Source organism: Coregonus lavaretus (assembly GCF_964263955.1).
Source record: "Coregonus lavaretus genome assembly, contig: HAP1_SCAFFOLD_202, whole genome shotgun sequence".
Taxonomy (NCBI): domain Eukaryota; kingdom Metazoa; phylum Chordata; class Actinopteri; order Salmoniformes; family Salmonidae; genus Coregonus; species Coregonus lavaretus.
Genome location: NW_028156408.1, coordinates 101,448 through 127,385, shown reverse-complemented (window position 1 = coordinate 127,385; position 25,938 = coordinate 101,448). Strand labels below are relative to the sequence as shown.

The window sequence follows — 25,938 nt, the reverse complement described above, 5'->3', positions numbered from 1 at the left end:
CTAGACTTACTAAACGGCCTAAATAGTGAGCTCACAACAATTAAATAATCTGGAATGATCCAATAACACAACGCCTCTACATCAGGAGAGATTGTGCTGAAGACCATGTGCTCAACAGTGGCCCGTAGTAGGGTCTGTGTTCAACTAGGAGGGATACAGCTGACGAGGCATTAGACACCACCGTTATCCACCGGTATCCACCGGTATCCACCGGTATCCACCGGTGTCTAACTCCAGAACGTAAATAAGACAGCTGAAGGAATCACATTGATAGAGCCGGCACGCACAAAAACTGCAAGTGATCAGAGGGTGCAGGATGTCCTATGACGCTAGATTTCAGCTCTAGATCTATGATGTACTACCACAAATGTTGTGATCGTCATGTGATAGGCAGGTAGTATTTCCTTCCTGGACTGTGATCTGATTTGTCAAACTACAGAAGATATGATGCAGATGCATTTCTCAGATATTCCCCTTTGACTAAATCAGAATTGCCAGTAAATACTGTATCATGAGTAACTGACCTTAAAATCCCTACGAAGTATGACAACATTACATTAAGTCACCAACTGACTGCTGTTTGCTGCAGTGTAGGCCTAATCTGACCTACATTTTAAATGAGCCATAGGTTAAATGGTCCTAGGTTACATGCTACTAGGTTGTAGCACAACAAAACTCATCAAAATGGTCAGATGAAGCATACACCGTGGCAACAGCAGTCAGTCAGCGATGTAACACTGTGATGTCATACTGTGATGTCATACTGTGATGTAACTCATAGGAAGTTCCATGTCAATTACAAAGAATCTGACATTACTAGGCTGCTAGCATGGAACCACTATCCTTACGTAACCTGCATAACGTCAATATTGAGCTACACAATCAATTTAAGACACTTTGCGATGATTTGGACATGAAACACGAAAAATGCTAATATATGGATATTGACTTGCATTGGGGTTTTTTGGGACACAAATGCTAAAAAGTTAACATTTTTGAGACAGTGGCCAGGTATACCAAAACCAAAGCATAGATTGCTGTCTAGCTTAGACTGCTTACAGGGTATGGAAACCAATATTTTGTCATTTGAGTAAACTATCCCTTTAATACCTGTTACCAGCTCCTTACCACCTTGTGGTCCAATCTGTCCAATCTGATACAAACCTGTAAAGATATAAAGCCAAGAATTCGTTTTAATATTGTAATCATTATTAGCCCTAGAGGCTACATTTATCCAATGTAGGATTCAGATCATATACATAACTGAAACAGGACATAAAATCAGCCTATTGCTTCCCCTGAAGGGTCCAGTGTGTGCTTCCCCCACACTGACTTTTGCTATTGTAGCCTCAATGAATAGAAACGCATAAAACTGTTTCCTGGTGATGTTGTGTCCTGTATTCTTCAACTCAGTGCTGGGTGTTTCCATCTTCTAGGCCCTGTGTGTTTCTAGGCTAGGGGAACCAATCAAAAAGCCATGTGGAAATGGCTATTACATCATCCCTGAGGGGAAACCTCGTGACTGGGGCATGTGGCAATGTGGGACTGAAGTGGAAAAACACTTAATGGGTGAAGGAGTTTGAAGCTCCTTCACGGTAAGGATATGCTGCCCTCTGCTGTTCAAAGTGTATATCACACTTCTAAAAAGCTTTTTTTTTTTTTTACCTGGATACATTAAGCATTTCAGAGTAGGAGTGCTGATCTAGGATCTGTTTCACATTTTAGATCATAATAAATAAGATTACATGAACAGGGGAGACCTGCACTAATCTGAGTAGCTTTAGGGGACGACCTCCAGATAACTCGTGTTGTCTACTCTAGTGCATGGTGTTCAATACAGGAAGACAGTTTGGAAATGGGGGGTTGCAACAAAATCTTCCTTGCATTTGACACCTCACCTATAGGCTCCATCACTAAAGTTCTTGAGACTGTGTTCAACAACCTTCACTCACACAATGTAATGTGTATTGTTGGTTAGTCTATTCATTGAGAAATGCTGTTAAGAATTTCCGGCACAGCAGTCTTGGGGTCAACTCTGAATTTAAATGAAATGTAATTCTAGAGGGTAATTCCAATGAAACGCTGACAAGGTGCACGGAAGATGACAAATAGGCATTTATTGGACAGCTGACCTAGCCTGGAAGTGGGGTTTCTGGACACTTAAGGTCCTACATCTGTAGGTTTGGTTTGCCTTGACAGAGTCATTTGAAAAGGCTCTCTATATTGTTAATGGGGGATTAGGGATTCTGATATAGGCTATTCTCGATTAGAAGGTGAGTTAGAAATACTGTAGGCCCTATCCTATAATAAAGGAATTTAGGGAAACTGGCCTCTACCCTGATTAGTATTGGCTTAGGTTAGGCCTAAACTTATCACATTAATTTACCTTAAAATGCTCCGGTGCCCAACGGAACGGGAGTCATATAGCCTACAAAAACGTCCCAAATCGGGACGGTACGCATGAGCCCATCTTGCGCTCATGGTTGCACCTCCTTCTCCCTCTATGGGCCGGAAGCGGGATGTGAGGTAAAAATTACATTGAAACTTTTTTCTTGAGTGTGCAGATCCTCAGATGCATTGTAATACACCGAGAATCATCCACTTTTTTGCGATAATGATTCGGAAATTTTAATCACCAAGCGTGTCCGAAGGCCAGTCGAACTGAGAAAGGCTGTTGTCGGGATCCCGTGAATAACTCAAATCAGGTAAATTGATCATGTTGTCCGTGCAAAGAAACAAGCTGAATTTGCCAGGAACAGACAAACGTTATCCCATGGCTGTTTATGTTGGAGTCTTTGTTGCGATTAAGAAACGAACTCGGAGTGAGAAATGTTTACGTTCGTCCTAGGACGTCCCAAACGTTAAAACTCACTGTTGTAGACTAACTATTGATTAAGTTATTGATTATGACAACAGAGATATAAGGGTATCGAACATATATTATATTAGTTTAGGCCTATAATGCCTTTTGTCTTTTTTTGGGGGGGGGGGGGGGTTAACCGCCCAAACATAAGCATTTCAAACCTTTGTATACGATCACATATATCTCTCTATTGTGCGTGGGAATACTTTGGAACAGATTTCCTAAATTAAAATCCCTTGGAGCTGATTTGCTGGTGTTTTTACGGTGTTTTATGTCAACTTCAAAAAAACTTGGGGGGCTGAACAAAATCACCCGTGGGCCAGTTGGGGAACCCTGGTGTAGTTTTGTCTTATGTTTGCTTATCCAAATGCTATGAACTTGGTTAAGTAGGCACTTTCTTTTGGTTATTTGAAAGTTTTCGCAGACTGCTTTTGAAGAGTAGACTGGTATGCAATTACGGGATCACAGAGACAAGGCCACTGACAATAAAATACCTGAAATCATAGAAGTAATATTATTCTAACTGTGGTGCGTGTGTTATTCATGGTTATAACCAACATGTCTCCAAACTGAAGGCCTTTGGCTTGCCAAACAAACAATTTTTTGCATAGTGGGACTGTCTAACTTTGTGTTTTTTTTTGCGCAAAATGAAATGGCAAATATTGGGGGCCTCAAATAATAAAATGGGCCAGTGTTGGGGCCTTGAAGAAAATAAAAGTGCCAATTTCTGGTTCCAGGCCGCCCCTGAATATTGGCGTTATATTAGGACTGTTGGTGGCCAACTGATAAAGACAACATATTTCTTAAATTCCTCTGAGTATTGTTTTAACTTTATGGCACTGTCTTAAAGATCCCACAATTTCATCCTATTTTCCAAGTATAAATAGCCTTTGAATGACAAAACATCATCCATAATATTTAATTGTACCTAATTGTACCTTTTCTCACTCAGTATTATATATATATATGTCTCCTGAGTGGCGCAGTGGTCTAAGGCACTGCATTGCAGTGCTAGCTGGGCCACTAGAGATCCTGGTTCGAATCCAGGCTCACCTATGGGGTGGCGCACAAGTTGTCCAGGGATGTAGCTCAGTTGGTAGAGCATGGTGTTTGCAACGCCAGGGTTGTGGGTTCGATTCCCACGGGGGGCCAGTATGAAAAAAATAAAAAAATAATGTATGCACTTACTAAGTGTAAGTCGCTCTGGATAAGAGCATCTGCTAAAATGTAAATATTATATATTTCAGTGCCTTCAGAAAATATTCACAGCCCTTGACTTTTTCCTCATTATTTTGTGTTACAGACTGAATTTAAAATGGATTAAATTGAGATTTTTGTCACTGGCCTAGACACAACAACCCATAATGTCAAAGTGGAATCATGTTTTTTGAAATTTTTACAAATTAATTAAAAATGAAAAGCTGAAATGTCTTGAGTCAATAAGTATGGCAAGCCTAAATAAGTTCAGGAGTAAAAATGTGCTTAACAAGTCACATAATAAGTTGCATGGATTCACTCTGTGTGCAATAATAGTGTTTAACATGATTTTTGAATGACTACCTCATCTCTGTACCCCATACATACAATTATCTATAAGGTCCCTCAGTTGAACAGTGAATTTCAAACACAGATTCAACCACAAAGACCAGGGAGGTTTTGCAATGCCTCGCAGAGAAGGGCAGCTATTGGAATATGAGTAAAAATGATGTGTATATATACAGTGCATTCGGAAAGTATTCAGACCCCTTGACTTTTTCCAAATTTTGTTACGTTACGGCCTGAATGCCAAGCATCACGTCTGGAGGAAACCTGGCACCATCCCTACGGTGAAGCATGATGGTGGCAGCATCATGCTGTGTTTTTTTTTTTCAGCAGCAGGGACTGGGAGACTAGTCAGGATCGAGGGAAAGATGAACGGAGCAAAGTACAGAGAGATCCTTGATGAAAACCTGCTCCAGAGCACTCAGTACCTCAGACTGGGGAGAAGGTTCACCTTCCAACAGGACAACGACCCTAAGCACACAGCCAAGACAATTCTGAATGTCCTTGAGTGGCCCAGCCAGAACCCGGACTTGAACCCGATCGAACATCTCTGGAGAGACCTGAAAATAGCTGTGCAGCGACGCTCCCTATCCAACCTGACAGAGCTCGAGAGGATCTACAGAGAAGAATGGGAGAAACTCCCCAAATGCAGGTGTGCCAAGCTTGTAGCGTCATACCCAAGAAGACTCAAGGCTTTAATCGCTGCCAAAGATGCTTCAACAAATCATTGAGTAAAGGGTCTAAATACTTATGTAAATGTTATATTTCAGTTGTAAAATTTTTATACATTTGGCAATATTTCTACAAACCAGTTTTTGCTTTGTCATTATGGGGTATTGTGTGTAGACTGATGAGGGAAAAAACAATTTATTCCATTTTAGAATAAGGCTGTAACCTAACAAAATGTGGAAAAAGTCAAGGGGTCTGAATACTTTCTGAAGGCACTGTATACAGTTGAAGTCAGAAGTTTACATACACTTAGGTTGGAGTTATTAAAACTCGTTTTTCAACCACTCCACAAATTTCTTGTTAACAAACTATAGTTTTGGCAAGTCGGTTAGGACATCTACTTTGTCCATGACACAAGTAATTTTTCCAACAATTGTTTACAGACAGATTATTACACTTATAATTCACTGTATCACAATTCCAGTGGGTCAAAAGTTTACATACACTATGTTGACTGTGCCTTTAAACAGCTTGGAAAATTCCAGAAAATTATGTCATGGCTTTAGAAGCTTCTGATAGGCTAATTGACATAATTTGAGTCAATTGGAGGTGTACCTGTGGATGTATTTCAAGGCCTACCTTCAAAGTCAGTGCCTCTTTGCTTGACATCATGGAAAAATCAAAAGAAATCAGCCAAGACCTCAGAAAACAATGTGTAGACCACCACAAGTCTGGTTCATCCTTGGGAGCAATTTCCAAACACCTGAAGGTACCACGTTCATCTGTACAAACAATAGTACACAAGTATAAACACCATGGGACCACGCAGCCGTCATACCGCTCAGGAAGGAGACGCGTTCTGTCTCCTAGAGATGAACGTACTTTGGTGCGAAAAGTGCAAATCAATCACAGAACAACAGCAAAGGACCTTGTGAAGATGCTGGAGGAAACCGGTACAAAAGTATCTATATCCACAGTAAAACGAGTCCTATATCGACATAACCTGAAAGGCCGCTCAGCAAGGAAGAAGCCACTGCTCCAAAACCGCCATAAAAAAGCCAGACTCCAGTTTGCAACTGCACATGGGGACAAAGATCGTACTTTTTGGAGAAATGTCCTCTGGTCTGATGAAACAAAAATAGAACTGTTTGGCCATAATGACCATTGTTATGTTTGGAGGAAAAAGGGGGTTGCTTGCAAGCCGAAGAACACCATCCCAACCTTGAAGCACGGGGGTGGCAGCATCATGCTTTGGGGGTGCTTTGCTGCAGGAGGGACTGGTGCACTTCATAAAATAGATGGCATCATGAGGAAGGAAAATTATGTGGATATATTGAAGCAACATCTCAAGACATCAGTCAGGAAGTTAAAGCTTGGTCGCAAATGGGTCTTCCAAATGGACAATGACCCCAAGCATACTTCCAAAGTTGTGGCAAAATGGCTTAAGGACAACAAAGTCAAGGTATTGGAGTGGCCATCACAAAGCCCTGACCTCAATCCTATAGAACATTTGTGGGCAGAACTGAAAAAGTGTGCGCGAGCAAGGAGGCCTACAAACCTGACTCAGTTACACCAGCTCTGTCAGGAGGAATGGGCCAAAATTCACCCAACTTATTGTGGGAAGCTTGTGGAAGGCTACCCGCAATGTTTGACCCAAGTTAAACAATTTAAAGGCAATGCTACCAAATACTAATTGAGTGTATGTAAACTTCTGACCCACTGGGAATGTGATGAATGAAATAAAAGCTGAAATAAATCATTTTCTCTACTATTATTCTGACATTTCACATTCTTAAAATAAAGTGGTGATCCTAACTGACCTAAGACAGGGAATTTTTACTAGGATTAAATGTCAGGAATTGTGAATGACTGAGTTTAAATGTATTTGGTTAAGGTGTATGTAAACTTCCGACTTCAACTGTATGTGTACGGTACCCGTTAGATATTGGGGGCATCCTGGGATGTGATTTGTATGTTATTGCTGGAAGAGCGAGTTAGCTAGCATGCTCTAATTGTAATGGTCACATTAGCTCCCTGCTAATTCACAGTTATTTCCATGCTAACAGAAAAATCACAAATCTACATTGGATATCCCTTTGAGCATGGTGAAGTTATTAGTTACACTTTGGATGGTATCAATACACCCAGTCGCTACAAGATACAGGCATCCTTCCTAACTCAGTTGCCGGAGAGAAAGGAAACCGCTCAGGGATTTCACCATGTGGCCAATGGTGACTTTAAAACAGTTACAGAGTAAATAACCTAAAACACAAGGCCAAATCTACACGGGTGTTGCTTACTAAGAAGACAGTGAATGTTCCTGAGTGGCCGAGTTACAGTTTTGACTTAAATCTGCTTGAAACTCTATGGCAAGACCTGAAAATGGTTATTGATCAACAACCAATTTGACAGAGCTTGAAGAATTCTGAAAATTATAATGGGTAAATGTTGCATAATCCAGGTGTGGAAAGTTTAGAGACTTACCCAGAAAGACTCACAGCTGTAATCGCTGCCAAAGGTGCTTCTACCAAGTATTGCATCAGGGGTGTGAATACTTATTTAAATGACATATTTCTGTATTTATTATGAATAATTTGCAAACATTTCTAAAAACATGTTTTCACTTTGTCATTATGGGGTATTGTGTGTAGATGGGTGAGAAAATCTATTTAATCAATTTTGAATTCAGGCTGTAACACACAAAAAATTGGAATACATCAAGGGGTGTTAATACTTTTTGAAGGCGCTGTATATGCACTGAGTGTACAAAACATTATGAACTTTCCATGACAGACTGACCAGGTGAGTCCAGGTGAAAGCTATGATCCTTATTGGTGTGACTTGTTAAATCCACTTCAATCAGTGTAGATTAAGGGGAAGAGACAGGTTTTAAGCCTTGAGACAATTGAGATATCAAATCAAATTTTATTTGCCACATGCGCCGAATACAACAGGTTACACATGAAACCCTACCTCTTTAAGGAATACCTGGAATAGTATAAAGTAATCCTTCTTCCCCCACCCCCCATTAAAAAAGAAAAGGGAAAAAAAGAAAAGTGGTTGTCCCACTGGCTATCATAAGTTGAATGCACCAATTTGTAAGTCGCTCTGGATAAGAACGTCTGCTAAATGATGTAAATGTAAATACTTAATTACAAGCCCTTAACCAACAATGCAAAGAAACAAAAACAAGTGTTCAGCAAAAAAAATTTAAGCAAATAACTAAATGAGCAGCAGTAAAATACAATAACAGTAGGGAGGCTATATACAGGGGGGTACCGGTGCAGAGTCAATGTGCGGGGGCACCGGCTAGTCGAGGTAATTGAGGTAATATGTACATGTGGGTAAAGTTAAAGTGACTATGCATAAATAATAAACAGAGTAGCAGCAGAGTAAAAAAGGGGGACGGGGTGGGGGGGCAGTGCAAATTGTCCGGGTAGCCATGATTAGCTGTTCAGGAGTCTTATGGCTTGGGGGTAGAAGCTGTTAAGAAGCCTTTTGGACCTAGACTTGGCGCTCCGGTACCGCTTGCCGTGCGGTAGCAGAGAGAACAGTCTATGACTAGGGTGCCTGGAGTCTTTGACAATTTTGTGGGCCTTCCTCTGACACTGCCTGGTATAGAGGTCCTGGATGGCAGGAAGCTTGGCCCCAGTGATGTACTGGGCCGTACGCACTACCCTCTTTAGTGCCTTGCGGTCGGAGGCTGAGCAGTTGCCATACCAGGCGGTGATGCAACCAGTCAGGATGCTCTCGATGGTGCAGCTGTAGAACCTCTGTAGAGGATCTGAGGACCCATGCCAAATCTTTTCAGTCTCCTGAGGGGGAATAGGCTTTGTCGTGCCCTCTTCACGACTGTCTTGGTGTGTTTGGACCATGATAGTTCGTTGGTGATGTGGACACCAAGGAACTTGAAGCTCTCAACTTGTTCCACTACAGCCCCGTCGATAAGAATGGGGGCGTGCTCAGTCCTCTTTTTTTTCCTGTAGTCCACAATCATCTCCTTTGTCTTGATCACGTTGAGGGAGAGGTTGTTATCCTGGCACCACACGGCCAGGTCTCTGACCTCCTCCCTATAGGCTGTCTCATCGTTGTCGGTGATCAGGCCTACCACTGTTGTGTCGTCGGCAAACTTAATGAAGGTGTTGGAGTCGTGCCTGGCCATGCAGTCATGGGTGAACAGGGAGTACAGGAGGGGACTGAGCACGCACCCCTGAGGGGCCCCCGTGTTGAGGATCAGCTTGGCAGATGTGTTGTTACCTACCCTTACCACCTGGGGGCGGCCAGTCAGGAAGTCCAGGATCCAGTTGCAGAGGGAGGTGTTTAGTCCCAGGATCCTTAGCTTAGTGATGAGCTATGAGGGCACTATGGTGTTGAACGCTGAGCTGTAGTCAATGAATAGCATTCTCACGTAGGTGTTCCTCTTGTCCAGGTGGGAAAGGGCAGTGTGGAGTGCAATAGAGATAGCATAATCTGTGGATCTGTTGGGGCGGTATGCAAATTGGAGTGGGTCTAGGGTTTCTGGGATAATGCTGTTGATGTGAGCCATGACCAGCCTTTCAAAGTACTTCATGGCTACAGACGTGAGTGCTACGGGTCGGTAGTCATTTAGGCAGGTTATCTTAGTGTCCTTGGGCACAGGGACTATGGTGGTCTGCTTGAAACATGTTGGTATTACAGACTCAGTCAGGGACATGTTGAAAATGTCAGTGAAGACACTTGCCAGTTGGTCAGCACATGCTCGGAGTACACGTCCTGGTAATCCGTCTGGCCCTGCGGCCTTGTGAATGTTGACCTGCTTAAAAGTCTTACTCACATCGGCTACGGAGAGCGTGATCGCATAGTCATCCGGAACAAGATGGTGCTCTCATGCATGCTTCAGTGTTGCTTGCCTCGAAGCGAGCATAGAAGTGATTTAGCTCGTCTGGTAGGCTTGTGTCACTAGGCAGCTCGCAGCTGTGCTTCCCTTTGTAGTCTGTAATAATTTTCAAGCCCTGCCACATCTGACGAGCATCAGAGCCGGTGTAGTACGATTCAATCTTAGTCCTATATTGACTCTTTGCCTGTTTGATGGTTCGTCGGAGGGCATAGCGGGATTTCTTATAAGCGTCTGGCTTAGAGTACTGCTCCTTGAAAGCGGCAGCTCTAGCCTTTAGCTCAGTGCGGATGTTGCCTGTAATCCATGGCTTCTGGTTGGGGTATGTACGTACGGTCACTGTGGGGACGACGTCATCAATGCACTTCTTGATGAAGGCAGTGACTGATGTGGCATTCTCCTCAATGCTATCTGAAGAATCCTGGAACATATTTCAGTCTGTGCTAGCAAAACAGTCCTGTAGCTTAGCATCTGCGTCATCTGACCACTTTTTTATTAACCGAGTCACTGATGCTTGCTGCTTTAGTTTTTGCTTATAAGCAGGAATCAGGAGGATAGAGTTATGGTCAGATTTGTCAAATGGAGGGCGAGGGAGAGCTTTGTATGCGTCTCTGTGTGTGGAGTAAAGGTGGTCTAGAGTTTTTTTCCCTCTGGTTGCACATTTAACATGCTGGTAGAAATGAGGTAGAACGGATGTAAGTTTCACTGCAATAAAGTCCCCGGCAACTAGGAGCGCTGCCTCTGCATGAGCATTTTCCTGTTTACTTATGGCCTTATACAGCTCATTGAGTGCAGTCTTAGTGCCAGCATTGGTTTGTGGTGGTATATAGACAGCTACGAAAAATATAGAAGAAAACTCTCTTGGTAAATAGTGTGGTCTACAGATTATCATGAGAAACTCTACCTCAGGCGAGCAAAACCTTGAGACTTCCTTAGTATTAGATTTTTTGCACCAGCTGTTGTTTACAAATATAGACAGTCAGCCGTTCTATCCTGACGATGTATCATATATCCCGCCAGCTGTATGTTATCAATGTCGTCGTTCAGCCACGACTCTGTGAAACATAGGATATTACAGTTTTTAATTTCCCGTTGGTAGGATAAGCGTAATCTTAGGTCGTCTACCTTATTTTCAAATGATTGAAGATTGGCTAATAGGCTTGATGGAAGAGGCAGTTTACTTGCTCGCCGTCGGATCCTTACAAGGCACCCCGACCTACGTCCACGATATCTCCGTCTCTTTCTCATGCGAATGACGGGGATTTGGGCTTTGTTGGGTGTCTGTAGGATATCCTTTGTGTCTGTAGGATATCCTTTGCGTCCGACTCGTTGAAGAAAAAATATTTGTCCAATACGAGGTGAGTAATCACTGTCCTGATATCCATAAGCTCTTTTTGGTCATAACAGACGGTGGCAGAAACATTATGTACAGAATAAATTACAAATGACGCCAAAAAACACACATAATAGTAGAATTGGTTAGAGGGCTGTAAAACGGCAGCCATCTTCTCCGGCGCCATTATGTCATAATTAATTGTGTATGTGTGCCATCCAGAGGGTGAATGGGCAAGACAACATATTTAAGTGCCTTTGAACGGGGTATGGTAGTAGGTGCCAGGCGCACCAGTTTGTGTCAAGAACTGCAACGCTTCTAGGTTTTTCACGCTCAACAGTTTCCTGTGTGTATCAAGAATTGTCTAAATTGTCTCTGGAAGCAATGTCAGCACAATAACTGTTCGTCGGGAGCTTCATGAAATGGGTTTCCATGGCCGAGCAGCCGCACATAAGCCTAAGATCACCATGCGCAATGCCAAGCGTCGGCTGGGGTAAAGTTCGCCGCCATTGGACTCTGGAGCAGTGGAAATGCATTCTCTGGAGTGATGAATCACACTTCACCACCTGGCACTCTGACGGACAAATCTGGGTTAGGCGGATGCCAGGAGAACGCTACTTGCCCGAATGCATAGTGCCAACTGTAAAGTTTGGTGGAGAAGGAATAATGATCTGGGGCTGTTTTTCATGGTTTGGGCTAGGCCCCTTAGTTCCAGTGAAGGGAGATTTTAACGCTACAGCATACAATGCCATTCTAGACGATTCTGTGCTTCCAACTTTGTGGCAACAGTTTGGGGAAGGCCCTTTCCTGTTTCAGCATGACAATGCCCCCATGCACAAAGCGAGGTCCATACAGAAATGGTTTGTCGAGATCGGTGTGGAAAAACTTGACTGGCCTGCACAGAGCCCTAACTTCAACCCCATCGAACACCTTTGGGATGAATTGGAATGCAGACTGCGAGGCAGGCCTAATCGCCCAACATCAGTGCCCAACCTGACTAATGCTCTTGTAGCCTGCTATAGCATTAAAGGGGGGACCAACTCCATATTAATGCCAATGAGCAGGTATCCACATACTTTTGGTCATGTAGTGTATGTGTCTTGATTCGATGAGCTTCAGGCCATCCACAAAGGCCCAGGAGTTGGATAGGATACCATCTGATGCACTATTGACGTGAGCCACAAATACAATTGGACCAAGCCATGTGCCCTGGGGGAGGCCACAGGAGAGTTATTGGGCCTGGGATAGAGTCTCATGGTATCTTGTCACCTGGCTACTGCTGGAATGGAAGTTACAAATCCATGACATGATCTCTGGTCGGTCAAATAATTGCAAAAGGTGTTTCATTGCAATGGTGTGATCCACAAGATCAAATGCCTTGCTGTAGTCTGTCAGTGCTGGAGGTGCCACAGGTGTCTGCTGTACAAGGCACTGGGTGGTTGGAGATGTTCTTTTGGATATCCTGTGTAGCTCAGTTGGTAGAGCATGGCGTTTGCAACGCCAGGGTTGTGGGTTCGATTCCCATGGGGGGCCAGTATGAAAATTTATGCACTCACTAACTGTAAGTCGCTCTGGATAAGAGCGTCTGCTAAACAGTGGCGGCTCCTGAAAAAATTCTCAGGGGGGGCAATTTTTCTGATGATTTAGGTGACCTACACACATTTAAAAAAAGATATGTCCAGCAACAACATGAAGACAGGGGCAGCATATAAGTCAATACCAGAAGCATTTATTGACTGATCTGGGGAGATGGATTCCAGTTTCTGTGACAGATTATAAATAATCTCTGATGCCTTTGTTATATTAGCTTTTGGTTGAATGTACACAACGGTAACAAACAATTGGGGGAACTCACGGGGCAGATAGTAAGGTCGCAGTGACACAGAAAGCAGTTCAATGTCGGGGGTACAGAGTCGCTCTCTTACCAGGATCGATTTTCCCTGTGACTGTCAGATCGCGGTCCGCTCTGACCAGGGTGAAGCCGGCCGGCTCCACTTCTCTGTCCGGGACTCTGTCATCCAGCCAAGTCTCAGTAAATGCCAGCAAACAGGCCTCCCGATATTCGTGTTGGAAGCGCAGATTCGCTGACAACTCATCCGCTTTCCCCCTCAGTGACTGGGCATTAATCAGCAAGGTGGTGGGTAAGGGAAGTTTGTTCTGCTGTATTGGATTCCGCTGCCAGCAGCGTTTTCATTATTTAGTCCGTTCGTAGCGGGTATGTACACGATCAACAAGATCAGTCCAAAACCCACCACTGGAAATCCATGGTTGGCAGAATGTTTGTAAACTAAGTGTACAAATTAAAAACATAAAATAACGCCACTAAGTGTACAAATTAAAAACATAAGATAACGCCACACTGCAGGTCGCAACAGAGACGCTGCTACCCGCTATTTTCTTAGTTACGTGCATGGTTACGTTACGTATGACGAAAGCGCGTAAGTGCAAGCCCTCAGAAACCCATAGAGATTGTATTGAAAGCTCTGAAATTTGAAAAAAATAGATTTTACATGGGAGTCTATGACAGACTTCTGGGCGATTTTCAACCTGACTGAAATCGCCCCAAAAGGGGGGGGGGGGGGGGCATTTGAAGCACGACTTTAGCCTGATTGGACATTTAGTGGCAGTCAGATCAGATTAGAACACTGATAACTACTGTTGCCGTGATATAATTGATTAGAAAAAAAATCCCTTCCTTTTCCCGTTTGGCAGTGCGTCGCCCATATCGCCCTATTGAACACACCGCCCCTGCTGCTAAATGACTCAAATGTAAATGTAAATATCCTGTTACCCATTCGTCATCAAAACCTTCACACACCTTGAGCCATAGCTGGTCAATGCTTGGTGGATTACTCTTCGGCAGGGGGACCACTATTGCCTCCTTCCATTGATGTGGAACCACTCCTTCACGCAGGGAGGTGTTGAAGATGTCAGTTAGGGGGGGTGGATATTTCAACAGCTAATCCCCTGATGAATCTGCCACTGATGAGGTCAGTACCTGGGGCTTTCCTGGTTGGAACAGAGAGTAGTCTCCTGTGCATTTCCCATGGTTCAACAGTAGTAATGATGTGGTGACAGATGAAAACTGGTCATTTATAGCATTGGCAATGGCAGAATGGTTGTCTGGGTCGAGCCCGTCTTTTTACTGCTGGTCAGAGATTTTATTTGATGGTACCATGTGATTCTCCCTCTTGTTTTTGTGGATTTCGGTGTGGTAGAATGTTGATCTTGCTGCCTCGATCTCTCTCTGGGTTTTGTTCCTCAGAGTGCTCCATGAAGGCCAGTATTTTTCACTGAAGGCTTTTTGTCCGCTTTTGATCAGCTATTTGATTCTAGGTGAAATCCACTCCTTATCCTGTGTATGCATCCTAACCACACCCCTTTTGGGAAGTAAGCTGCAATGGCGTGATTCAAGGCGTTATAGAAGTTGTCCGTTTTCTCCTGTGTGCTCCCCACATCTGTTACTTCCTGCCATTTATGGAGGGAAAAGGTACTGACCACATGGTCTGACGCTTCACTCTTTCGTTGGTGGAATAACTTTTTTCCTGTTTGTGACAGAATGAGACTTGGGTGTGATAACTACATTATTATGATAACTGAGAACCGAAGGTGACAATGAGTACGGTTACATGCACACAATAATACGATTATTGTGGATAGTCAGATTACTATAATAGTTTGTTTAAAATGTTTACATGCTTTGCAAGAAGAACGATTTCCCTAGTAATCCGGTTTACATGGACACATGCGAAATCAGGCTACGATGGGACTTTTGATAAATGCAGAAAATGTACCAGCTACAGTCATTTGTCATACTTGGGTCACCCTACTTTGAACTGGTTTCATCCAAATATCATCCAATTTAATGAAAAACATGATTTTCACTGTTTGAGACCTTTAAGATGTTTGGACATAATGCATTTCCTTTATGCAAATTCACAGAAGCTACAATATAGCCCTACAATATACCACTAGGGCCTACACAGATGTTTTAGTCAATTATCTTTTCATGTCCATTTCTTGAGTTTGTCAAAATGTTATAGAATAGAATAACTAAAAATGTCCCAGCGGGAACATCAGTGTCTCAAAAGGAGGTGATGAGGGTGTTATCTCAATCATAATTAGCTTAGTCTCTTTTTCATATGCTCCTCTCACCCACAATGCTTTATGGTTATAAACTTATGTTTATAGTTAACATGATCTGTCACCTGGACATAAATGCAAAAAAATACACTTAAACACATCACTTAAGCCAGCAGGCTGGGGATCCACATTCTATCTATCCAATCTATCCAATTTCAGTAGACTCTCATTGCCAACACACAAGAGCCAGTGTTGCCAAGAACAGAACGTTGCGGGCCAATAACAGACCGCTGTGCTATAGGAACATGGCTGGGAAAAGCTAATGCCTTAACACTGGTGCAGAGGAATGGAATGGTGTACCAAACCATATCACATCCACCCCTCCACTAGGGAATTTTAAGATAAACGCTTTAAAATGCTTTAAAACTGCACAGGCTTAAAGAAAGTATAATTGGTCATCTACTTCATTCCTTTTAAGGTTTCCTCCCTATTGAGGAGATGTATTTTGTTTTCATGTTATAATCTTGTGTATATAAATATAATAATATGCCATTTAGCAGACGCTTTTATCCAAAGTGACTTACAGTCATGCGTGCAGACATTTTTGTGTATGGGTAGTCCCGGGGATCGAACCCACTACCTTGGCATTACAAGCGCCGTGCTCTACCAGCTGAGCTACAGAGGATATTTTGTTTTCATGTATTTTCATGAGGACCACAATGGAAATACGTTTTTTAAAAACTTTTTTTGTGTCATCCTCAACAATTTTAATGGCATTGTACTGTATCCACAGTACAATGGTGGTTGTATTATTTTAAATGGTCAAATCAAATTAAATCAAAAACATAATGTGTTCAGCACAACAAGCAGATACTTTGATAAATACATTTTTGATACATTTAAACATGTCAATCATTATTTACATTTGTCATTGATTATAGGGTCAATGGGATCATCAAAATGGTAGTCCTGTTGGAAATTGGTTCTGCACTTGGCATTGTATTTTGCTGCCAGTCAATCATCTCTGACAGCATGAATCCAAGGTGAACTCAGTAGAGGACACTCCTGGAGAATGCAACAACAAGAGACTGAACCTTGTGGTTAGTGTCCGCACTGAGATTGGAAGGTTGATGTTTCCCGGTCGAGTCATATCAAAGACTAGAAATGGGACGCGATGCCTCAACGCTTGGCACTCAGCATTAAGGAGATAGATTGGGTGTGATACAGAGTTTATTCCGTCTTTACACACAAATGGTACGAGTAGCTCCACCGAGCTCCACTACTCTCACGATTAAACAATCACCCACAAGGACAAGGGGGCGGAGGGAACACTTATACACGGACTAACGAGGGGATAAGAACCAGGTGTGTGTAATGACAAGACAAGACAAATGGAATGATGAATATAGGAGCGGCAGTGGTTACTAAGCCGGTGACGACGAGCGCCGAAGCCTGCCCGAACAAGGAGGGGAGGCAGCCTCGGCGTAAATCGTGACATTGGGGGTAAGGCCCTGCGATAGACTAGCGTCTTGTCCAGGGGGTGGACTTGTACATCAAGCTGCCTCACGCTACAGAAACAGCAGATATTAGTTACTATGCAGAATCTGATCCCCAACATGCTTGCTGTGTCAGAAAGGTCAACAGTTAGGTGTAGTAACTTAGCTTCTGAAGTTGGTCAGTACACCAACTGGTGACATATTTAGTAAAACCTTCTATTGCATGTCAGTAATTCAGTCAGTTAGGTAGCATGACCCATTACATACTCAAGACCAGCCGAGTGTCATCGCTAACCACATGTCCATCCACAGTTTTTATGCGAGTAAAGTCATACCATATAGAAAAAATAATCATGAAAGCTGTGATGGAAACAGGAAGTTTCTGAAACAATTTTATAAATGCCGACATGGTGGGATCATTTTGTGTCGGTATAATTAATGATGCGAGAAATGGTGGTGGAAACGTCTTTCTGCGCTAATATTGACATAATAACCATCATATCGAAGTACACTTGGAGTCACGCGATGACATGGTGTGTGGTCCTCCCACTACGACTCAGAAAAGCATGCAGTTTATTAGGCAACAGATGAAATAAGTTATGATGAACTTCACAGGCTGGTGAAAATGCACGGTGATGAGCTTGGAGCTCCTTTCCAATAGAACATGGAATCATAATAATACAGATAATGCAGCAGACGGACCCATTTAAGCTGACGTTGAACGGACCGGCGGTAGGGTTAAGCTGACGTTGAACGGACCGGTGGTAGGGTTAAGCTGACGTTGAACGGACCGGTGGTAGGGTTAAGCTGACGTTGAACGGACCGGCGGTAGGGTTAAGCTGACGTTGAACGGACCGGCGGTAGGGTTAAGCTGACGTTGAACGGACCGGCGGTAGGGTTAAGCTGACGTTGAACGGACCGGCGGTAGGGTTAAGCTGACGTTGAACGGACCGGCGGTAGGGTTAAGCTGACGTTGAACGGACCGGCGGTAGGGTTAAGCTGACGTTGAACGGACCGGCGGTAGGGTTAAGCTGACGTTGAACGGACCGGCGGTAGGGTGACCACTGGTCCCGGATTGTGCGGGACAGTCCCGTATTTTGGCCCTTTGTCCTGCGTCCCGCAACCAAACAATCATGTCCCGCATTTTATCAACAAAGTCAAACACCACTAATTTAGAAAAGAAAGGTTGATTCGTCCCATATTTCAGTCGGACATTCCAACCTGTCTCTCACAATGCGCTTATAAAAAAAACGATATATGTATGTATATATATATACTGTATATATATCATCAGGATAGCCTACTGGTGATGTTCAACACGTCTCCAATCGTTGTTGAGATCTGATATTCTGCGCAGCGCAAGACGAGACGTAGGCCAATGTCATAGGCCTATCGTCAACCAATCATATTTCTCAAATCCTTTCAGGCTAAATTCCAGCAAAACTGGATGACAGGTCCAAAAAATGAACTTTCTGACCACTTCTAAAATGGGCAAATATGTTTGGAAAGTTTCGTTAAAATCAAAAGGGTTGCGGACAAATAGTTATTGAAATCAAATGGAACGACCAGTAGTGGTGCTAGTTAAAATCACTGTGGAAGCCAAGCCCCCCCCCAAAAAGCCATATTACAACCTATGTGTTGTGATAATTGCGTTGTTTGCTCTATAACCTGTTAGTTCATATGCCTTGCGACTATGATATATAGGCCTAAAGGCCGAGACAATTAGAAGACACAATGACAGAATAAATTCAACCACACCTTTGTTTCATCACAAAACTGGAGAGCAAAATCTATCCGGTGGAGTCCACAAGCATATTGCATGTAAGAAACAGCTCCATGACCTACAGCATGGTCAATCAAGTTAATGTTTACGACATTTCCGGACTACTAAACAACTATAGATTTAGAACACCGGAGAGTTACCGCAAGTTGCAGAGAAAACAGGAGCTGCCTCCACTATTCCAGCACCATTTCAACTTCTACATTTCAACATCATCAAATCACCTCTACTTAGTCTGATACAGTGACAACTACATGATTCCAAAAACAAATTTAGTCCAAACAACATAAGCTAAATATCATATGGCTGTCCATGGTACTGATTTCTGTGTGTGTGTGTGTGTGTGTGTGTGTGTGTGTGTGTGTGTGTGTGTGTGTGTGTGTGTGTGTGTGTGTGTGTGTGTGTGTGTGTGTGTGTGTGTGTGTGTGTGTGTGTGTGTGTGTGTGTGTGTGTGTGTGTGTGCGTGCGCGTGCGCGCGCAAGTAGAAGAAACATGTTGACTCACCGTACTTGTAGAGAAACACCAATGCCATCCTCCTCTTTCATGTTGCCTAAACGGTCTATCACTCTGTCATACAGTACAGGCTTTTAGTTGTTGTTGTCCTAGGCTACCTGGCTAAAATACTTCCTCGCTAGCCTATCTTCCTTTCATGGACAACGATTAACCAGCTAGTTAACATTAGCCTACTACATCTAGCTATATATTGAACTTCCATCCTCTCAGGCAAGGAATGAATTTATGGTTGGATCAGAATCGCCGTTATAAACATTGACCAGTATGGAGAATTAAGTAAAACCACAAGTCCAAATCCCTATCTCCATCCATGGCTAATTTGGGAAAGGGCCAATTTTAGCTAGCTAGCTAGCCACCGGAGGACAACAACACAACGAAATGCAACAATTCAAGTTTTTTTCTGTCAATAATGACGTTTGGCTTTTGATGTGATGTGATTGGTCTGAAGCCAAATCCAAACTGGCTTCCCTTGACACTTTTTTTGGTGCGCCAGGACCATTCACAGTTGAACTCCCTCAGTTTAGCTCAAAGCTGATTGGCTATTATTGTATATTTTTTTTTATCAAGGGAGGACAAATACTTGCTGGCTTCCCTTGCATTCAATGCTATGGGCAGCAACAATATCATACTCTTTTTGAACAGACAGCATCAGATAGAAGGGCTACACATACTGAGACAGAGGGGCGCTGTTTCACTCGCTCTGATGCTTTCTCTTATGAGATACACTATATATACAAAAGTATGTGGAGACCCCTTCAAATTAGTGGATTCGGCTATTTCAGCCACACCCATTGCTGACAGGTGTATAAAATCGAGCACACCGCCATGCAATCTCCATAGACAAACATTGGCAGTAGAATGGCATTACTGAAGAGCTCAGTGATTATCAACGTGGCACCTTTCCAACAAGTCAGTTCGTTAAATTTCTGCCCTGCTAGAGCTGCCCCGGTCAACTGTAAGTGCTGTTATTGTGAAGTGGAAATGTCTAGGAGCAACAACGGCTCAGCTGCGAAGTGGTAGGCCACACAAGCTCACAGAACGGGACCGCCGAGTGCTGAAGCGCATAGCTCGTAAAAATCGTCTGTCCTCAGTTGCAACACTCACTACCGAGATCCAAACTGCCTCTGGAAGCAACATCAGCACAAGATCTGTTAGTCGGGAGCTTCATGAAATGGGTTTCTATGGCCAAGCAGCCACACACAAGCGTAAGATCACCATGCGCAATGCCAAGCGTTGGCTGGAGTGGTGTAAAGCTTGCCGCCATTGGACTCTGGAGTCGTTCTCTGGGGTGATGAATCATGCTTCACCATCTGGCAGTTCGACGGACGAATCTGGGTTTGGCGGATGCCAGGGGATGGCTACCTGCCCGAATGCATAGTGCCAACTGTAAAGTTTGGTGGAGGATAAATAATGGTCAGGGGCTGTTTTTCATGGTTCAGGCCCCTTAGTTCCAGTGAAGGGAAATCTTAACGCTACAGAATACAATGACATTCTAGACGATTCTGTGCTTCCAACTTTGTGGCAACAGTTTGGACAATGCCCCCGGGCACAAAGCGATGTTCAGAAATGGTTTTTGTCCCCGCAGCAGTGTTCCAAGATCTAGTGGAAAGCCTTCCCTTTTCTGAAGGCCTAGAAGGCCCTCACGGTTCCCCACTGGTACAGACTGGAATATGTTCCAGGATTCATCCGATAACATTGAGGAGTTTACCACATCAGTCACCGGCTTCATTAATAAGTGCATCGACGACGATGTCCGCACAGTGACCGTATGTACATGCCCCAACCAGAAGCCATGGATTACAGGCAACATCCGCACTGAGTTTAAGGTTAGAGCTGCCGCTTTCAAGGAGCGGGATTCTAATCTGAATGCTTATAAGAAATCCCACTACGACCTCCGACGAGCCATCAAACAGGCAAAATGTTAATACAGGACTAAGATCGAATTCTACTCCACCGGCTCTGACGCTCAACGGATATGGCTGGGCTTGCAAACTATCACTGATTACAAAGGCAAACCCAGCATCGAGCTGCCCAGCTACACAAGCATACTAGACTAACTAAATGCCTTCTATGCTCGCTTCGAGGCAAGCAACACTGAACCATGCATGAGCGCACCAGCTGTTCCGGGCGGCTGTGTGATCTCGCTTTCGATAGCCGATGTGAGTAAGACCTTTAAACAGGTAAAAATTCGCAAGTCTGCGGGGCCAGACAGAATACCAGAATGCATACTCAGAGCATGCTCTGACAAGCTAGCAAGTGTCTTCACTGACATTTAATTGTCACTCATAGTTTCAATGTGATGGTGTTTCATTGTAACTCACAGTTTCAATGGGATGGTGTTTCATTGTAACTCACAGTTTCAATGTGATGGTATTTAATTGTAATTCCGTTTCAATGTGATGGTGTTTCATTGTAACAGTTTCAATGTGATGGTATTTAATTGTAACTCACTGTTTCAATGTGATGGTGTTTCATTGTAACAGTTCCAATGTGATGGTGTTTCATTGTAACTCACAGTTTCAATGGGATGGTGTTTCATTGTAACTCACAGTTTCAATGGGATGGTGTTTCATTGTAACTCACAGTTTCATTGTGATGGTGTTTCATTGTAACAGTTTCAATGTGATGGTGTTTCATTTCAGTGTGATTATCTACTAAATACATAAAAGCAAAGTATAGTCACATCATGTATTTTGTTTTAGACCAAGTGTGTGTGTCTCTCTCTCTCTCTCTCTGTGTGTTTGTCTCTCTCTCTCTCTCTCTCTCTCTCTCTCTCTCTCTCTCTCTCTCTCTCTCTCTCTCTCTCTCTCTCTCTCTCACTCTCTGTGTGTGTGTGTGTGTGGACTTGTTTTCCTATCTTGTCAGGACCAGAATGTTTGTCCGTGTCTATGTGTGCGTCACATGTGTATGCATGTGCGGGTTGTATTTTGGTTGCTATCCAGCCCTCCCCTGAGAACTTAGCGTTGTACAATGTTTATCATGGGGGTGTAGCGTAATATGAAGTCCGTCACTGCTGCTGAGGCCAGCCAGTCTGCCATCCAGAAATTACTGCAACACGTAACAAAGAGCTGCAGTTAGTTTCAAAATGGGTGGCAAGGAATAAGTTAATCCTAAATATTAAAAAATGTAAAAGCATTGTATTTGGGAAAAGTCATTCACTAAACCCTAAACCTCAACTAAATCTTGTAATGAATAATGTGGAAATTGAGCAAATTGAGGTGTCTAAACTGCTTGGAGTAACCCTGGATTGTAGACTGTCATGGTCAAAACATATTGATACAACAGTAGCTAAGATGGGGAGAAGTCTGTCCATAATAAAGCGCTGCTCTCCCTTCTTAACCGCACTATCAACAAGGCAGGTCCTACAGGCCCTAGTTTTGTGCACCTGGACTACCGTTCAGTCGTGTGGTCGGCTGCCACAAGAGGGGACTCAGAACAGGGCAGCACGGCTGGCCCTTGGATGTACACAGAGAGCTAACATTAATATTATGCAAGTCAATCTCTCGTGGCTCAAAGTGGAGAGATCGACTTCATCACTACTTGTATTTGTGAGAGGTATTGACATGTTGAATGCACCGAGCTGTCTGTTTGAACTACTGGCACACAGCACGGACACCCATGCATACCCCACAAGACATGCCACCAGAGGTCTCTTCACAGTCCCCAAGTCCAGAATAGACTATGGGAGGCGCACAGTACTACAGAGAGCCATGACTACATGGAACTATATTCCATATCAAGGAACTCATGCAAGCAGTAGAATCAGATTTTAAAAAACAGATAAAATACACCTTCTGGAACAGCAGGGACTGTGAAGAGACACAAACACAGGCACAGACACATGCATACACACATGATAACATACGCTCTATACACACACATACACATAGATTTTGTATTGTAGATATGTGGTAGTAGAGTAGTTGACCTGAGGGCACACACTTTAATGTGTTGTGAAATCTGTTGTGAATATATTGTAATGTTTTTAAAATTGTATAACTGCCTTAATTTCGCTGGACCCCAGGAAGAGTAGCTGCTGCCTTGGCAGGAACTAATGGGGATCCATAATAAACCCCAGGAAGAGTAGCTGCTGCCTTGGCAGGAACTAATGGGGATCCATAATAAACCCCAGGAAGAGTAGCTGCTGCCTTGGCAGGAACTAATGGGGATCCATAATAAATACAAATACAGCCAGCCATCCAGTCAGCCAGCCAGTCTGCTGCTGGGGCCAGTCAGTCAGCCAGCTAGCCGAACGGTCAGTTAGCATTAGCTAACTTTAGCCTAGCGCTTGTTTGGCCAGTGTAGAGTAGACCAGAGCCATGTTGAGGTGGCTGGTAGCCTCGAGCGTTGGGCCAACAAGGTGAAAAATCTGTTGCTGTGCCCTTGAGCAAGGCACTCAACCCCAATTGCTCCAGGGGCTGTGACCCCAGTCCCTGCGGGTATCTTAGGGGGAGTTTGGATATGGAAGAAACACATTTCCACTGCACACTTGTACAAGAAACACCTACAAGTGTGTACACAGGACAAATATAAGCACCCCCCAAATCAATTGTTGGGCCAGCATTTTGAATATTGTTCTAATTCTAGACAATCGGTAACATAACATTATTTAAATATTCCTTATGTAATGTTAATGGGGCGCTAACATGGCTGCCATAGAATGTCGTAGTGTCATGTAAATGCATCATAATGCAGAAACCTCAATGACCCAACTCTCTAAACACATGGCTCTGGAGTAGACACTGTTCTGTGCTTTGTTCTCAGTCAACTTCATTTTCATTCACCTCTGGAAAAAAAAGAGGACATGCTCGATCCTGTATGGGAGAATTTGATCTCTGAATTGCGTCGTAAGTTTGGAATTTGGGGTAGGGTTAGGGGAGATGAGATGGGAGGCTTGGAGAGGGGGGGGTTGCTCTCTGGCTGTGAAACTCTCTCTCTCTCTCTCTCTCTCTCTCTCTCTCTCTGTCTCTCTCTCAATTCAATTTCAATTTAAGGGCTTTATTGGCATGGGAAACGTGTGTTAACATTGCCAAAGCAAGTGAAGTAGATAGTAAACAAAAGTGAAATAAACAATAAATATTAACAGTAAACATTACACTCAGAAGTTTCAAAAGAATAAAGACATTTCAAATGTCATATTATGTATATATACAGTGTTGTAACAATGTGCAAATAGTTAAAGTACAAATGGGAAAATAAATAAACATAAATATGGGTTGTATTTACAATGGTGTTTGTTCTTCACTGGTTGCCCTTTTCTTGTGGCAACAGGTCACAAATCTTGCAGCTGTGATGGCACACTGTGGTTTTTCACCCAGTAGATAAGGGAGTTTATCAAAATTGGGTTTGTTTTCGAATTCTTTGTGGATCGCTGTAATCTGAGGGAAATATGTGTCTCTAATATGGTCATACATTTGGCAGGAGGTTAGGAAGTGCAGCTCAGTTTCCACCTCATTTTGTGGGCAGTGTGCACATAGCCTGTCTTCTCTTGAGAGCCAGGTCTGCCTACGGCGGCCTTTCTCAATAGCAAGGCTATGTCAAGGGAGGCCATTAGAAAGATGAACAACGACATAGGAATCTCTTTGTTGAACAGACCTCGGCTTGATTCAAGGATTAGATAAACCAGCTGTGACTATCTGTCCTCACCCAGTCCCCCTCCTCTATTTCTCTTTATCGCTCTCTCTCTTTCTTATCTCTTTCTTTCTTTCTTTCTCTCTTTCTTTGTCTCTCTCTTTCTTTCTTTGTCTCTTTCTTTCTTTCCATACATTTCCTGACTTTCCATCCCTCACCGTTCATCTGCCCCCCCCCCCTCTCTCTCTCTCTCTCTCTCTCTCTCTCTCTCTCTCTCTCTCTCTCTCTCTCTCTCTCTCTCTCTCTCTCTCTCTCTCTCTCTCTCTTTCTCTCTCTCTCCATTAGTCTCTCTAAACAATCTGAGTTAGACTGCCCTCAGTGCAGCTGAGGTTTTTCCAGAGCTATGTTGAAAGAGAGAGAGAGAGAGAGAGAGTTCATCTTTACACTTTCAAAGCATGGTGACATGGCAGGATGCAAGGATCCTGAACAAATTGAAAAAGCAAAAGTTGCTATGTGCTGCAGAGACTTGAAGGGGGTGGGAGGGGTCTGAATTCATTTTGGAGAATTGTGTAAGAACTCTGCGTGGGCCTGGGGTTTATGTCCAGGGTTTGTAAACTTGTCAACCCAAAACAACAATATGGATGGATCACACACTCACACACACACCATATGTTTTACCATCCTTGTAGGGACCTAATATTGATTTCCATTCAAAATACTATTTTCCCTAACCCCTAAACCTAACCTAACTTTAACCCCTAACCCTAATTGTAACCCTAACCCTAAGTGTAGAATAGCCTTTGTCCTTGTGGGGAAGTGGGACATTTCCATGATGTATAATGTTCCTTGTTTTACTATCCTCGTGGGGACTTTTGAGGATTTCCGGTATACACCCCACCAACACACTCAATCAGCCCCTCATAGTACATTCTGATAAATATACGTACAATCCACTTTAAAACATGTACACATTCACTCATAACCATACTAAGTGTACAAATACTCACATGTATTGTAAGACAATAATTGTGCTGCTACATCTATTGTCAGTCAACATGTGGGATTGCCATTGCTGAGTGTTTTGCACGTTTTTGACTATTGTTGACTCTGAGCATACATCACACTATTCACTCCATGAGGGATTGCATTTTACCCTGAAACCATCTTTTTCCTTCAATCTAAGTGGGAAAGTAAGAAGGCCTGTGCCAATGGCTC

At 43.3% G+C, this 25,938-nt stretch overlaps 1 protein-coding gene across 2 annotated transcripts in view; it reads left to right on the top strand.

Annotated features, from left to right (window-relative positions):
* Window positions 1–2,552: 2,552 nt before the first annotated feature.
* Window positions 2,553–25,938, top strand: part of ddr2l (discoidin domain receptor family, member 2, like) — a 55,003-nt gene continuing 31,617 nt past the window's right edge. For both annotated transcript variants that reach the window (XM_084200391.1, XM_084200390.1), the window contains exon 1: window positions 2,553–2,705. The gene's annotated coding sequence lies outside the window, so the exon portion shown is untranslated. The remainder of the gene's footprint in view (window positions 2,706–25,938) is intronic.